Here is a 16,191-nt window from a genome sequence, read left to right on the forward strand (position 1 = left end):
AGAGGTGCTGAGAAGGCGAAGCCAGGCACTGTGAGTCTGCCTGGGATGGTAAACTTCTGGAAAGTACCTTTTCTAACCCTGGCCTACTCAGCCAATTCAGAGGGGAGATGCCCTCCAGTTCAGAAGCACTATTCCAGTCAAAATAAAGAAAAGACAAAGGTCATGCTTTCATGGAACCTGAGATTCTCAGATATGGAAGAGTACTTGGAGGTCAGCTAATTTCCCATCCCTACATATCTTTTTTCTAGATCATCAGCCATCTAGAGGTTGAACCCTATTCACTAAGCAACACATTTTATTCCTGAAATGGGAAGTTTATTCTTTACATTGGAATCCATCTTTCCCAGGGCAGTGATTTTTTTTAATCCACTCTTGAAGGCATGTTCTGTGACTGACACCCAGCTAAGTGTAGGGCTATGGAGTGAGTTAGCATTGGTCCCTGTCCTCAAGGATCTTGGTGTCTAGCACAGGATAGCTGTCTATGGTTTAGTGAAGATGTGAACATGGGAACCCAGAATCACACATGCTGACCTCTGTCCAGAGATGAAGCCCTCCTGGAAGAGCTAGCCCCATGGTTGATTTTTGAAAAGATGATAGGAATCTGCCAGATGAGCAAGGATGGATTCTGGATGAGGCGGAGGTGAGACTGGTGCATGCAAAGGCTCAGAGGTGAACAAAAGAATGACTAATGGAGAGAACCACAGGTAGTTTGCTGTGATTGGAGAAGTGATATTTGAGGTTTAAGAGGCCAGGTTGATTCAGAGAGATGTGGGTGGTCCTAGAGATTGTCATACAGAGTGAAAGAAGTCAGAAAGAGAAAAAATTATATCATATAATATCGCTTACATGTGGAATCTAGAAAAATGGTGGAGATGATGCAAGGCAGAAATAGAGACACAGATGTAGAGAAAAAACTTATGGTTACCAAAAGTAGCAAGAGGGGTGGGATGAATCAGGAGTCTGGGATTGACATATATACACTATTATGTATACAACAGATAACTAATGAGAACTTAGTGTATGGCACAGGGAACTCACTCGGTGTTCTGTGGTAACGTAAATGAGAAGGAAATCCAAAAAGAGAGAGGATATATGTATACGTATGACTGATTCACTTTGCTGTACAGCAAGAAACTAACAACATTGTAAAGCAACTATCAGTTCGGTTCAGTCGCTCAGTCCTGTCCGACTCTTTGCGACCCCATGGACTGCAGCACTCCAGGCTCCTCTCTCCGTGGGATTTCCCGGGCAAGAGTACTGGAGTGGGTTGCCATTTCCTCCTCCAGGGGACCTTCCTGACCTAGGAATCTAACTTGTGTCTCCTGCATTGGCAGGGGCATTCTTTACCACTGAGCCACCTGGAAAGCCCATAAAGGATAATAAGGGAATACTACAAACCTCTCTACAGTCCTAAATTTGCAGGAACTTGTACACAAATTTTCATTGTGGCTATTTATAATAGCCCCAAACTGGATACTACCCAAACATCTTTCAGTAGGTGACTGGTTAAACAAACTGTAGTACATCCTTACTGTGGAATGCTGCTGCTGCTGATACTGTGGAATACAGCTCAGCAAAACAGAGGAGTGTACCACCGACACACGGCAACAACCTGGATGAGTCTTAAGGGAATTGTGCTGAGAAGGCGAAAGCTGATCCTAAAAGAATAAATGCTGTATAAGGATTATATAACATTCTCCGAATGGCAAAACTGTAATGGTAAGAGAGCAGACAGTGGTTCCCAGGGATGAGGAGATTGGAGGGGAGAGGCTGGGTGTGGCTATAAAGGCATAACACAAGAGTTTTGTGGTGGCTTCATGGTCAAGCATTTTGAATGTGGTGGTGGTTATATAAATCTTCACATGTGATAAAATTTCATGGAGTTATACACACATGCATACACAAGTATATGTATATAACTGATAGAATTTGAATCTGATTCCTAGATTTTAGCTGTACCAATTTCTTGACTTCCCTATTGTGCTATAGTTGTAAAATACTACCACACAATTGCACTCACCTCACACGCTAGTAAAGTAATGCTCAAAATTCTCCAAGCCAGGCTTCAGCAATATGTGAACTGTGAACTTCCAGATGTTCAAGCTGGTTTTAGAAAAGGCAGAGGAACCAGGGATCAAGTTGCCAACATCCACTGGATCATTGAAAAAACAAGAGAGTTTCAGAAAAACATCTATTTCTGCTTTATTGACTATGCAAAAGCCGTTGACTGTGTAGATCACAATAAACTGTGGAAAATTCTGAAGGAGATGGGAATACCAGACCACTTGACCTGCCTCTTGAGAAACCTGTATGCAGGTCAGGAAGCAACAGTTAGAACAGGACATGGAACAACAGACTGGTTCCAAAGAGGAAAAGGAGGACATCAAGGCTGTATATTGTCACCCTGCTTATTTAACTTATATGTAGAGTACATCATGAGAAATGCTGGGCTGGAAGAAGCACAAGCTGGAAACAAGATTGCTGGGAGAAATATCAATAACCTCAGATATGCAGATGACACCACCCTTATGGCAGAAAGTGAAGAGGAACTCAAAAGCCTCTTGATGAAAGTGAAAGAGGAGAGTGAAAAAGTTGGCTTAAAGCTCAACATTCAGAAAACGAAGATCATGGCATCTGGTCCCATCACTTCATGGCAAATAGATGGAGAAACAGTGGAAACAGTGTCAGACTTTATTTTGGGGGGCTCAAAAATCACTGCAGATGGTGATTGCAGCCATGAAATTAAAAGACACTTACTCCTTGGAAGGAAAGTTATGACCAACCTAGACAGCATATTGAAAAGCAGAGATGTTACTTTGCCAACAAAGGTCCATCTAATCAAGGTTATGGTTTTTCCAGTAGTCATGTCTGGGTGTGAGAGTTGGACTATAAAGAGAGCTGAGCACCAAAGAATCGATGCTTTTGAACTATGGTATTGGAGAAGACTCTTGAGAGGCTCTTGGATTGCAAGGAGATCCAACCAGTCCATCCTAAAGGAGATCAGTCCTGGGTGTTCATAGGAAGGACTGATGTTGAAGCTGAAACTCCAATAATTTGGCCACCTGATGCGAAGAGCTGACTCATTGGAAAAGACCCTGATGCTGGGAACGATTGAGGACAGGAGGAGAAGGGGACGACAGAAGATGAGATGGTTGGATGGCATCACCGACTCAATGGACATGGGTTTGGGTAGACTCCGGCAGTTGGTGATGGACAGGGAGGCCTAGCATGCTGTGGTTAATGGGGTCGCAAAGAGTTGGACATGACTGAACGACTGAACTGAACTGTGGGAGAGGCTGCTCATATCTTCCCTGTGTATTTCTTTGCAACTTCCTATGAATTTATAATTGACTGTACTCAGTTGTGTCGATTCTTTGTGACTCCCTGCACTGTAGCCCACCAGGCTCCTCTGTCCACGGAATTTTCCAGATAAGAATACTGGAGTGAGGTGCCATTTCCTATTCTGGGAGATCTTCCTGACCCAGAGACAGAACCCGACTCTCTTACATCTCCTGCATTGGCAAGTGGATTCTTTACCACTGCATCACTTGACCCATTTTAATTATTTCAACATAAAGCATTATTTAAAAAAACATTTGCAGACCAAGTGAAAGTCTCCATATATGAAATCCTTATTCAACTGAGAAAGGCTGCATGTGCTGCACTGTGCTTATTTAGTGGCTCAGTCATGTCCGACTCTTTGAGACCGCATGGACTATAGCCTGCCAGACTCCTCTGTCCATGGGATTCTCCAGGCAAGAATACTGGAGCGGGTTGCCATGCCCTCCTCCAGGGGATCTTCCCAACCCAGGGATTGAATCCAGGTCTCCTGCATCGCAGGCAGATTCTTTCCCTTTTGGGCATGCATGCCTATTATTAATGCTGTTATTACTCATCTACCTTCCTGGTCCCAACTTTTCTTTATGTATAACAGCCTCAAAGAGGGTTTCCCAGGTGGTGCTAGTGGTAAAGAACTCACCTGCCAATGCAGGAGACATAGGAGACATGGGTTCAATCCCTGGGTCGGGAAGATCCCCAGGAGGGCATGACAACCCACTCCAGTATTCTTGCCTGGAGAATTCCATGGATGGAGGAGCCTGGTGAACTACGGTCCATGGGGTCGCAAAGAGTCAGACACAAGCGAAGCGTCTTAGCACACACGCGCAACAGCCCCAAAGAGTAGTGCCAAAGTAAGCAGCTTTGCCCATCATGGTCGCTCCAGGGAAAATCAAAAGCTCTTTGTTAACCTAGATAAGGCATACAGTCCTCTATCGCTCTGCCTCCTTCTAGGCCTTCCTTGATTCAAGACAGCAAGATTTCTTATTGGACAATAAAACTTATTTTTATTAACACAATAAGAAGCACTTCAATAAGGGTGAGCTTCATGTCTAGTAAGAATAAGAGTTAACAAGAGCACCAGCATCTTCAGCTTTATATAATTATATATGTATTAAATATAACAAGTGTGGTTTGTCATTAATTTATAGTAACTTAGACATAATAAAGACACTCTGTTCCCTTGCTTTGGAAATCAGCTTATTATTAATTCAAATATTTCCCATTTTACTGGCCTAGGTTAAGAACATGGGCACTGACATGAGGTAAATAATGTATGTTTATGTCCCAGCTCTGACACTTACAGGTTGTGAGACTGTGAACAATTTGTGTTGAACCCTATAAGCCTGGTTTCCTCATCTATAAAATGAGGTCTTAATCACAACTAACCCAGACGGTTGTTGGCGTGAGCCAATGAGATTTTGAAAACTTGGTCATCATGACACCTCCTGACACATAAAGTGAAAGTGTTAGTTGCTCAGTCGTGTCCGACTCTTTGTGACCCTATGGACTGTAGCTCGCCAGGCTCCTCTGTCCATGGAATTCTCCAGAAGAGAATACTGGAGTAGGTAGCCGTTCCCTTCTCCAGGGGATGTTCCCAACCCAGGGATTGAACCCAGGTCTCTGCACTGCAGGCAGATTCTTTACCGTCTGAACCACCAGAGAAGACCTGCTCTCTCAATATCATGATGATGATAATACTTGCATGATTATTACTTCACCACCCACCTCTTGTGGTGGCCAAGGCCTAGAACCCATGGTTTTAGGTGTCACTCGTTATTGCAATTCCGAGTGAGGCTGGTTCTTTCATTCTGCACCCTCTCAGAAACTTTTGAGAATATCTTCAGGCTCCAAGCAAACCTGTACTTATTTGGGGTCTACACTGTGGTTTTGACTGAGTTTCATTCTGATATTTAGGTTCAGCCAGAGGTAGAGTTCAAAGTGAAATCTAAAGAGGAAAGGCTCTTTTATGCAATTATAACTGAAAAAAAAGTTTCTACAAAATGGAAAGTGCTGAGTGTTGCACAAATCTGAGGTCAGTTACTTTCTCAGGCCAGACAACAATTAAAGCTTTAATTCATTCAGCACTCCCACCACCTGTTAGTCACACCATTCCCGTGACTAAGGCAATGCTTTTACCAATGGAAATTCCTTTCTGGGGTGCCTTCTGGGTATAGCACTATAGAGACACACATTTGACATGTCAAACTAGAGAGCATTTTGTCTGGTGCAGTCAAGAAATAAACCCCTGGGTGAATGGAAGATCCAGGAACATCTAGTTGAAGGATCCTACCAACATAAAATAAATTTGGAGGATTATTCTTCTGCCTTGTTTATGAGTTTCACTTTTTCAACTTCCTTGCAGGTTTTGGGATGCATTGCTTGATAAGAGAATTAGGAAGAAAAGCAAAGTTACCAGATATGCCTCGCTCATCCCAGCTAAGGGCATACTCCTGAGTGTTTTCAATACCATTTCTTTAGGAAGTTTTCTCTGACCTTTTCTCCAGCTCCATTAGGTTGGGGCCCTATGAAATCTGCAGGAGAGCAAAATTTGCCACCCCAAGATATCTCTTTGTAATGGGGATTATTTCAAGCTGAAAACAATCAAGGCCCAAAATGACTCAGGAAGAAGCTCCCCGTAACTGCCTAAAGAGTGTAGCTTGAGGACCAGTTCCAGCCTGCGAGCTGCCATCATTGGTAACATAGAGAACTAAGCGCGCCCACAGGGCAGAACCCAGCAAAGTCTCTTATAATTCCTCTTTGTATCCTATTATGTCCACATAAAGCAGCAAACATTTGTTTACCAAATATTTGCTTACCAAATATTTGCTTTTCCAGCTCCATATCAATTGCCTTTCTCCCCTTTGAAGCCCCAAACCACTACCCTGAATATCCTCTTCTGTCTATAGCTGAAGTTAGTATTTAAGGTGAGAGTTTCAATCATTTGGGGAGTTCGTTTTCCTGGGTCTCTACCATGTATATATGTTCTTAAACTTGGCTTGATTTTCTCCTTTTAATGTGCCTAATGTCAGTTTAATTCTTAGACCAGCCAGAAGAACCTAGAAGGATAGAGGAAAAATTTTTCCTCCCCAGTAGATCTCACAGTGTCTTGTTCCTTTCTTTCAGAGTGCTCATCACACTTAGAACTAAGTAACAAATCACGTACTTGTGAGTGTAGTGTTTTTTTTTTCCTGCTAGACTGTACACTCTGTGAGGACAGAGCCTGTGTCCAATTTGACCACTGCTTCTGAGACTCCTAGCTCACCACCTGGCACATAGTGGATGCTCAGTAAACATTTCTGAGTTAATCCAGTTTCCCCTCCATCCTTGATCTGAACTAGCTTGATGAACTTCTGTGCCTTGCCAACAAGAAACTTGAATAGAATACAAAGGAATCAATGAAAACTCAAAGCTTAGCCCAGGTTTTTTGCAAAGGGATTCCTTCTGTTTGTAACATGAAGGGCCCACATTTCTTTCCCAGGGGCTTGGATGAACTAGATCTATTTCCTCTTCTCAGGGGTGGAGTAAAGTGTTAAACTACTCCTTCTTTCCTCACCTCCCTTCTAGTTTCATTTTTAGCTTGCTAATCTGACCTTTAGTTTTTTTTTTTAAAGCACCGAACACAAAGAGTAGGTATTTTCCCCCGGTGTTATTAACAAAGTGAGACCACATCTATTTCTTAGAGTCTCTGTCGTTAGAGACCCATTTGCTGTTCAAGGTTCCTGCTCCCCACACATATGCCAGAATGTGATCCATCCTTATCCCAAAGCCATTTTTTCTTGGAAAAGTTAGGTTGTGATGTTTATATGCATGTAGATCATTGAGAAAAGAATGGTGTGGTTTAAGCTTTGCTCAGGAAACCCAAGGACTTACCAAATGCCAGACTTCTAAATATACGACTTAGGAATTACTCCCCCAGATGAGACATTTGCTTCCATTTAGTTCAGAATTTAATAAACGCACCCAATTTCCTTCTCCACCTGGCTAAACCCCTATAACATTCAGGCAAAAATTGGAAGACCTCAGCTGGTCAAGCAAAGCTCTGTACTGGGTGGAAGGCTGTCCTAGAAAATGAGGCCACCTTACACCCACAAGGCAACTTATTAAGAATTACATAAGTTCAAAAAAAGTCTGACACTTCTTGAGAACTCCTTTTAAAAATAATTATTATTCTTCACTCTTTTGCAGAATATCTTGGCAATATATTTTAAAATATAAGAAGACATTACTTTTCTGCCTCAGCTTCCAAGAGACATGGCTGCTCCTAATGATCTTTTGATCTCAGCTTAAGATGCCACATCACCTCCTTCAGGAAGCCTTCCTTCACCCTCACCAAGAAGGTGTCTTCGTCTGTGCTTCGAAAGCTGTCCTGGTGGGTCTGAGCTGAGCACTTAACCATATACTCCCTTCTGCCTGTTTCCTCATGTCTCTCCCACTGGACTGAGATCCCCTGAAGGCAAAGAACACATCTTTTCTGGTCAATCAATTCTGCCCTGGGAATTCCCTGGCTGTCCAGTGGTTAGGATGTCGTGCTCTTACTGCTGAGGGCCCGAGTTCAATTCCTGGTCAGGGAACTAAGATCCCACAAGCCTTGCAGCATGGCCAAAGGAAAAAAAAAATCTGCCCTTTCTTGCTTCTGAGTCTTCACTCCTAATTTTCCTTCAAGGCTTTTGTTTGAGCTCTTCTCCTCATACTCCCCACCCTAGACTGAAATCCTGTAGCCATGTGGCTTTCTAGAGTTACTGAAACCATGGATTTGCTACTCTAGCTCCAGTGGTTATGCTGGTCAATATTTAATAACTGGTTTTCTGAAAAAAAAATTCCTAGTTATAGTGATTGCTGATTTCCATGGTATAAATACTTCTACCATGGTCAATTTCAAGCCATCAGTGTGAGGTCACTCAACATTGACTTGGGAAAAAGCACAATAAAAAAAAAATGATGAGGCAGTAATATACTTTGAGTACTTATTGCCTGTCTTAACTAAGTATATTTGATTTAATTGTAAGTTTATATAAATTAATTTTTAATTTTAACTTTTATTTGTTTATTTGGCTGTGCTGGGTCTTAGTTGCTGCATGTGGGATCTTTAGTTGTGGCATCTGAGTTCTCAGTTGTGGCATGTGGGATCTAGTTCCCTGACCAGGGATTGAACCCTGACCCCCCTCAGAGTCTTAGCAACTGGATCACCAGGGAAGTCCCTATATAATTTAATTTTTAATAGCAGTGTGTTGAGTAATCTGTTTTCTAAATTTCTGAACATTTATCCACTCTCCCAAGCCAGCAGGAGCTCATACTAGCACAACCAAGCTCCCTCTTACTTCTTTTCTAGGAGGGACAAAAGTATGGATTTGCCGGGCTGTCTCCAGTGAACATGGGTGAGTGTCTCCTCTGAGCTCGGTTGTGCTGTTTGACCACAAAGGTGTTGGAGAGGAAGAGATTTTCCTCTACCCTTCTTGGTTCTTCTGGCTGGCCTAAGAATTCAACTGACATGAAACTGATGAATATCAGAAAATCACATAAAAGTTTAATAAGACATATACATGGGAGAGACCCAGGCAAAACCAGTAACTCCCCAAACGTATGAAACCCTCACCTTAAATACCATCTTCAGTTAAAAACGAAAGAGGATGTTGGGGGTAGTGGTTTGGGATTTCAAAAGGGGTGGGAAGGCAACTGACCTAGAGATGATCAAGCAAATGTTTGGTAAAGAAATGTTGGCTGGGCCCTGTCCAAAGGGACACAGAGTGGACTCTGATCTCTAGGCCCTGTTCTGCCTTCCACTCCTGGCCCATATTCTCTGCAGATGTCTCTGCTGATAGCCCTATTCTGGAACCAGGTCTCTGAGTAAATTCTTTTAGGCACTTAGAGAGGAGGTTTTGAGTATTTGGGGCCTTGATTATTTTCAGCTCAAACCCCTGACACCTCACAACCGTATAACACCTCACAGCCAACTTCCTAGCCACCAAGCTCATGCGTCACTCCCTGCTGAGAAACTGAACGAAGCTCTGCTAAGCACCTTACCCTGGACTTGAGGGGCAAGCACCCACTTTCTTCCTAGGGAAGCAAGAAAAATAGTGCAGGTTTGATATTAATGCCAAATTCACACCAAATCCCTTACAGCAAAAGAAAATTCTTGCCTTTCCAAGCCTCAGACACTGATCCAATTATTTCAAGACCCATTAGAATTCATTGAATTCAACCCAATGGAAGAATTCAGACCTTTCTGTGAGGTTTCTTGGAATGATTTTGACTATCCTAGAACACCAGACCAGCTACCAACAGGGTGTGTGTGTATTTGTGTGTGTGTGTGTGTGTGTGTGTGTGCTCAGTCATGGCCAACTCTTTTGACTCCATGGACTGTAGCCTTCCAGGCTCCTCTGTCTGTTGGATTTCCTAGGCAAGAATACTGGAGTGGATTGCCATCTCCTTCTCCAGGGGATCTTCCCAATCCAGGGATCGAACCCATGTCCCCTGTATTGGCAGGCAGGTTCTTTACCTCTAGCACTACCTGGGAAGCCCCGCCAACAAGATAGAATTACAGAATACAATGTGTTTGAGACCAAATCCCAGTCACAGTAGGCCTACTTTTCAGGCGCTAGTGGAATGTTCTGGAAAAGAACTTTAAATAATCAAAGCAATGCCTCACACACAATGGATGCTTCCTACCTATGTGCCAAGCACAGGATAAGGCCATCCTCACAGACTAATTCATAAGGCCTCATGTAAAGACCTCAACTGGGGGCACCCTCATCTAAATTGTCAGCATGCTGGGGCTATTGCCAATCCAGTGACATCAGACTGTGGTTTGGATCAAAAGTTTCTGCTTCATTATGTGTCAGAATGATGTCATGGCTCTCTAAGAATTCACAGTTGGGGGAAAAAATCTCTCAGGGACTATTCTTTTTTTGCCAAAATGGTGCCATTCAGAGTTGTAGGAGATGTGGCTTCCCCAACCAGGTGCCCAAGTCACCTTGGCTCACTCCTTTGAGAAGCAAGGCAGGAAGACATCCCGTGGGCTCAGCTTTGCCCCTCTCTGACATCCGTTCAGAGAGTTGAAATCCGTTGGCTTTTCAGGGCAGTGGGTGACACTACCCACGGCCCTTACGTATCTTCAATAGGTTGACATTTCGCATCATTTGCATAAATCAAAGTGACGGAGGTGCATGAAGTTGCTGAGTTGGGGAGATGATCATAGAGAAGAGAAAAAGACATTTCATGTTCTTACTGATGAGTGAAATAAGTAAATTTTGAAAAGGAAATGAGAAGCTTTGTGGGAGGAACCTTCTCAGGGAGAGAGCTGCAGTGGTAACTCTGTCTTGTACCCCAGTAATAAACTGCTGGAGAAATGTTTCAAAACCACCCATTATGTGCACCCTAAAACTCAACATGTAGAATTCACATTCTCCCTGGAAACGAGAGTCTTGATTAGGTAAATCCTGATCTCAGAATACAAACTCTCTGTGTCACATGGAAAATTGAATCTGGTTTCCTCTAAATGAAACTTGAGTCTTGGTCCCCTATGGCTGTTGATCTTTATCCTTTCCTGCAAAAATAAAAAGTAGGTTTTTTTTCCCTTACTGTTGGTGTGCAGAAACGGCCTAAATCAGCTTCCAAGCTGCTTTGTTCAAAAGGAGTTTCAGTAGAAGTAACCTAAATGTCCACAGACAGAGGAAGGATGAAGGAGATGGGGTACATCTATACAATGGAATATTACTCAGCCACAAAAAAGAACAAGATAAATGTCATTTGCCGCCATATGGATGAACCTAAAGATTATCACACTGAGTGAAGTAACTCAGAGAAAGACACATATCCCATGATATCGCTTATATGTGGAATCTAAGAAAAATGATACAAACAGACTTATTTACAAAACAGAAATAGAGTTGCAGATGTAGAAAACTAACTTATCCTTCCAGGCTGTAAGGGGAGGGGGATAAATTGGGAGACTGAGATTAACATACACACATGACTATATATAAAAATAAATAACTACTAAAGACCCACTGCATAGCACAGGGAACTCTACTCAATACTCTGTAATGTCCTATATGGGAATAGACTCTTAAGTAAGTATATGTATACATCTAACTGATTCACTTTGCTGTACACCTGAACCTAACACAACTTTGTAAATCAACTATATTCCAATAAAAATTAAAGAAAAAAAAAAGGAGTTTCAAGAGTTCAGTGAGTGTCCCAGTTCTCAAGTGTTTCTTATGCGCACAATAAATCATTGTGAAATACAAAAAAAAAAAAAAAAAAAAGAGTTCAGTGAGTGGCTAGAAGAGGCAAGCAAGCAAGCAAACAAACAAAAACCCCAAGCGGTGCAGCAATTTGGGTCAGAAGTTGAAAAACACAATTGTTAGGCCTCATTCAGGAAGGAAGATCTTTTTCATGTTAATCAACTACTAATTATAAAATAGGCAAGAGCAGGCGCTGTGAGGGACTGAAAAGGCGGGGGCTGGGGCGGCGCTACTTCATAATTTAGTCACCCTGGACTGGAGAGTGGGCGTTGTAAGATTTGGCACCAAACCCCAGCGAGTCACTCTGTAGCGTGGGTTTCTCTCACTTTGGGCTTTCAGTTTGGATACCACGGGGTGGGGGAACTAAAGTCATTGTAAGACCAAATTATCACTTTGCTGATGTCCACTGCCCAGAACCAAGTCAAAGGGAGGGGATTTGTAGTCTAGGAAGTAAATGGAAGAAAAGTGATCTCAACGCTGCTTTTGTGTTAGAATTGCTTGGAGGGCTTTAAAAACTCTTGGTGTCCAGGCTGCACTGTGAATGAATTAAATCAGATTCTCTGGGAGGAAGATTCAGGAATCAGTTTTTTTAAGTTAATTAATTAATTAATATTAAGTTACTGTTGATTGATTGTTTCATTTATTTATAGGTATTGGTATTTTTAACAACAAAAACCTCCCTAGGTTGGCTTCCCTGGTGGCTCAGTGTAAAGAATCCACCTGCCAATGCAGGAGACAGGTGATTTCAAGGTGCGGTCAAGATTGAAAATCAAGAATTAAATAGCAATAAAGCATAGCTAAAATAATCAAGTATTCTAATATGTTCAGAGTCTGTATTTTCTCTTATAGTTGGCATGCAACATGTGCGATTAGCGTTGTTGCCTCATATTAGCATTGAGATACGTGTAAACTGAATACCTAATCAAGGGGCCAAGTATGGGGACTGACTTTGAGCAGACAGTAGGCTGGCAAAGCTGATGCCCTCCTCAGAGAGATGGGCCCCTGTGAACTCACGGGCTTGGCACTTGGTGTAGTTGGCCAATCAGTTGCTACCAAGTGATCAAGGTGGAGCAGAGATCCGAGAACCAGACATGCAGGTGGATCTGGGATTCTGAGGAAACAGCATGGAGAGGCATTAAATATGGAAGCCCCCAGACTTCCCTGGGGGTCCAGTGGTTAAGACTCTGCATTTCCAATGCAGGGGGTGAAGGTTCCATCCCTGGTCAGGGAACTAAGATTCCACATGCTGTGTGGTACGGCCAAAAACAAAAGAGAAACAAAAACCTATGGAGGCCCCCCGAGATGGGGTGGTGCACTGGAACAGCATCAGAGAGGAAAGGAGCTTCATTCTGCCCCACGCTATAGAGTTCTTGATTTAGGCACAGGCAGTAACCATCCTCCTCTTTGGTGGGGGTATTAGAGTTTGAGGGGATCTGCTAAGGCATCTGCTTCCTGGTAGGTCTGAGTTAGTTTCATGTTCAACGTGTTTGAGTCAAGAGCCACCTGTCAGATGGAGGACAAACTTTTGAGGTGCCTAAGACTTTCCTGGCTAGGAGAGCTGTGTGCTGCAGTAATGGGACTGGTACACCAGGCCATTCCTCCATGGCTGAAGTCCTTGTAGCCTTCAGGGTCTGCTTGTGAAGATGGCACCCAATAAATATTGTATTGCAGCTCATTTGAGGACATTCAAGGGCTTCCCTGGAGAAGGCAATGGCACCCCACTCCAGTACTCTTGCCTGGAAAATCCATGGACGGAGGAGCCTGGTGGGCTGCAGTCCATGGGATTGCTAAGAGTCAGACACAACTGAGGGACTTCCTTTTCACTTTTCACTTTCATGCATTGGAGAAGGAAATGGCAACCCACTCCAGTGTTCTTGCCTGGAGAATCCCAGGGACGGCAGAGCCTGGTGGGCTGCCGTCTCTGGGGTCGCACAGAGTCGGACACGACTGAAGCGACTTCGCAGCAGCAGCAGCAAGGGCTTCCCTGATAGCTCAGTTGGTAAAGAATCCGCCTGCAATGCAGGAGACCCCAGTTCGATTCCTGGGTCAGGAAGATCCACTGGAGAAGGGATAGGCTACCCACTCGAGTATTCTTGGGCTTCCCTTGTGGCTCAGCTGATAAAGAATCCACCTGCAATGCGAGAGACCTGGATTCGATCCCTGGGTTGGGAAGATCCCCTGAAGAAGGGAAAGGCTACCCACTCCAGTATTCTGGCCTGGAGAACTCCATGGACTCTATAGCCCATGGGGTCACAAAGAGTCGGACACAACTGAGCGACTTTCACTTTCGCTCACCTAACAACTCTTGATAGAGTGCCTGATAAATTTCAAGTGCTGGTGAGAGAGGACTTAGTGAGCTAAGCGGGGGTTGGGGTTGGGGATGGGGATGGGGTGTGTCCCAGCCTTTTGGGGGGAAAACTACTTCAACAGGGCTCAGAAAGCTCACAAAACAGGAGAGGCATGATACAGAAAGAGTTCCTAGAGGTACTGAATCTTAAAGAAGGACTAAGTGCTCCCTAGATGAAAAGAGCTGGGAAAGACATTCTAGGCAGACAAGACAGAGAAGGAAAAGCATGTTTCTATTGAAGACCATGTGCAGATCAGTATGGCTGGGGTGTTAAGTGTTTAGATGTGTGAACTGAAGGAGAGGGAGGGACCAAGAATGACTCCCAAAGAGGGACTTCCCTGGTGGTCTAGATCCCACATGCCCCAACTAAAAAAAGATCCTGTGTGCCACACCAAAGATCAAAGATCATGTGTGCCAAATAAATAAATGCTTTTTTTTTTTAAGAAAAAAAAAAAAGAATGACTCCCAAAGAAATTGACCATCACACATTGCTGGTGGGGTAGTAAAATGGCAGAGGGCATGGAGAGTGACTACTAATGAATACGAGTGTCATTAAATGATGCAGAGAAAACAGGTGGCAGAACACATTTAAGAGGGACTGGTGCCTATGGGACCTCCAGGTACGTATGTCCAGTAGCCAGGAAGGTGGTGTGTCTCAGGCTCCTAGGAGATGGCGACTTTGGAGTCATCAACTTGGTCATCAATGGTCACTGATGTTATGGGAAAGGATGCCATCACTTAGGAAGAAAGTGTAGTGTGTGAGGGCTCTGGGCCAAGGAAAAATCCCTGGAGAATACTGACATTTAGGGGATAGTAGAGAAAGAAGAGTTCATGCAGGAGCCAAAAGAAGAGCCTCAGGAAGATTTGAGGAGAAGCAGCCAAGTGGGAGGAGGGATTGTCATGAGATCCCAGGGCATTAAGATAAAAGATCCAATTTAAATACTATTATATAATTAAGTCTTTGCCCACATTCCTAGTACCATTCTATACCGACCCTGCTTTGCATGTATGGGTAAGATGAATTTCGTGCAATGATCAATTCTCTGTAATTAAAAAGTTCCCTTTAACAAGAGAATTTTTTCCAACAGGAACATTTTTTAATCCCCTCCCCAACCCTTTGCTACAAAATGCATTTACAGGCAGACCTTGGATATATTGTGGGTTTGACTGCAGACCATGATAATAAATCAAATCTCACAATAAAATGGGTCATGTGAATTTCTTGGTTTCCTGGCAGATGTAAAATTTATATTTACACTCTACCATAGTCTATTAAGTGTTCAATAACTGTATATCTGAAAAAACAATGTATATGCCTTAATTTTAAAGTACCTTGTTGCTAAAAATTGCTAACCATCATCTGAGCCTTCAGTGAGTCAGAGTATTAACATCAGAGACCACTGATCACAGTTCACCATAACAAATAGAATAACAATTAAAAAGTTTGAAATATTTCCAGAATTAACGAAATGTGACACTGAGACATGATGTGAGCAAATGCTGTTGGGAAAATGGTGCCGACAGACTTGTTCGATGCAGGCTGGTCACAAACTTTCAATTTGTAAAAAACCCAGTATCTTCAAAGCACAATAAAGTGAAGCCCAACGAATAGAGTTCTGCCTGTATTCTCCTATTGCATATACAGTACATATTATAACGTCCTCTTTGGATAACTGTCCTGCTAATAAGAGACATTTCTAATTATTAAAATGTATACCAATAAATAAGCCACAAAGATATATTGTACACCACACGAAATACAGCCAATATTTATAATAACTTTATTTTTCTTAATATATATATTTTATTGAAGTATAGTTTACTTACAGTGTTTCAGGTGCACAGCAAGGTGATTCAGTTATACATATACACATACATTATTTTTCAGATTATTTTCCATTATAGGTTATTATTATTAAGAAGATCTTCCCTGGTGGCTCAGATGGTAAAGCGTCCGCCCACAATGCAGGAGACCTGGGTTTGATCCCTGTGTTGGGAAGATTCCCTGGAGAAGGAAATGGCACCCCACTCCAGTATTCTTGCCTGGAGAATCCCATGGACAGAGGACCCTGATAGGCTACAGTCCATGGGGTCACAAAGAGTCAGACACGACTGAGGGAATTCACTTTCACTTTCACTTTCATAGGTTATTAACAAGATATTGACTATAGTTCCCTGTGCTATACAGTAATCTTTGTTGCTTGTTGCATATCAATTTTTTTAAATTAGAAATCTAGCATTCTTTTCATACCAAGTCAA

Source organism: Bubalus bubalis, chromosome X (genome assembly GCF_019923935.1).
Source record: "Bubalus bubalis isolate 160015118507 breed Murrah chromosome X, NDDB_SH_1, whole genome shotgun sequence".
Classification (NCBI taxonomy): Eukaryota; Metazoa; Chordata; class Mammalia; order Artiodactyla; family Bovidae; genus Bubalus; species Bubalus bubalis.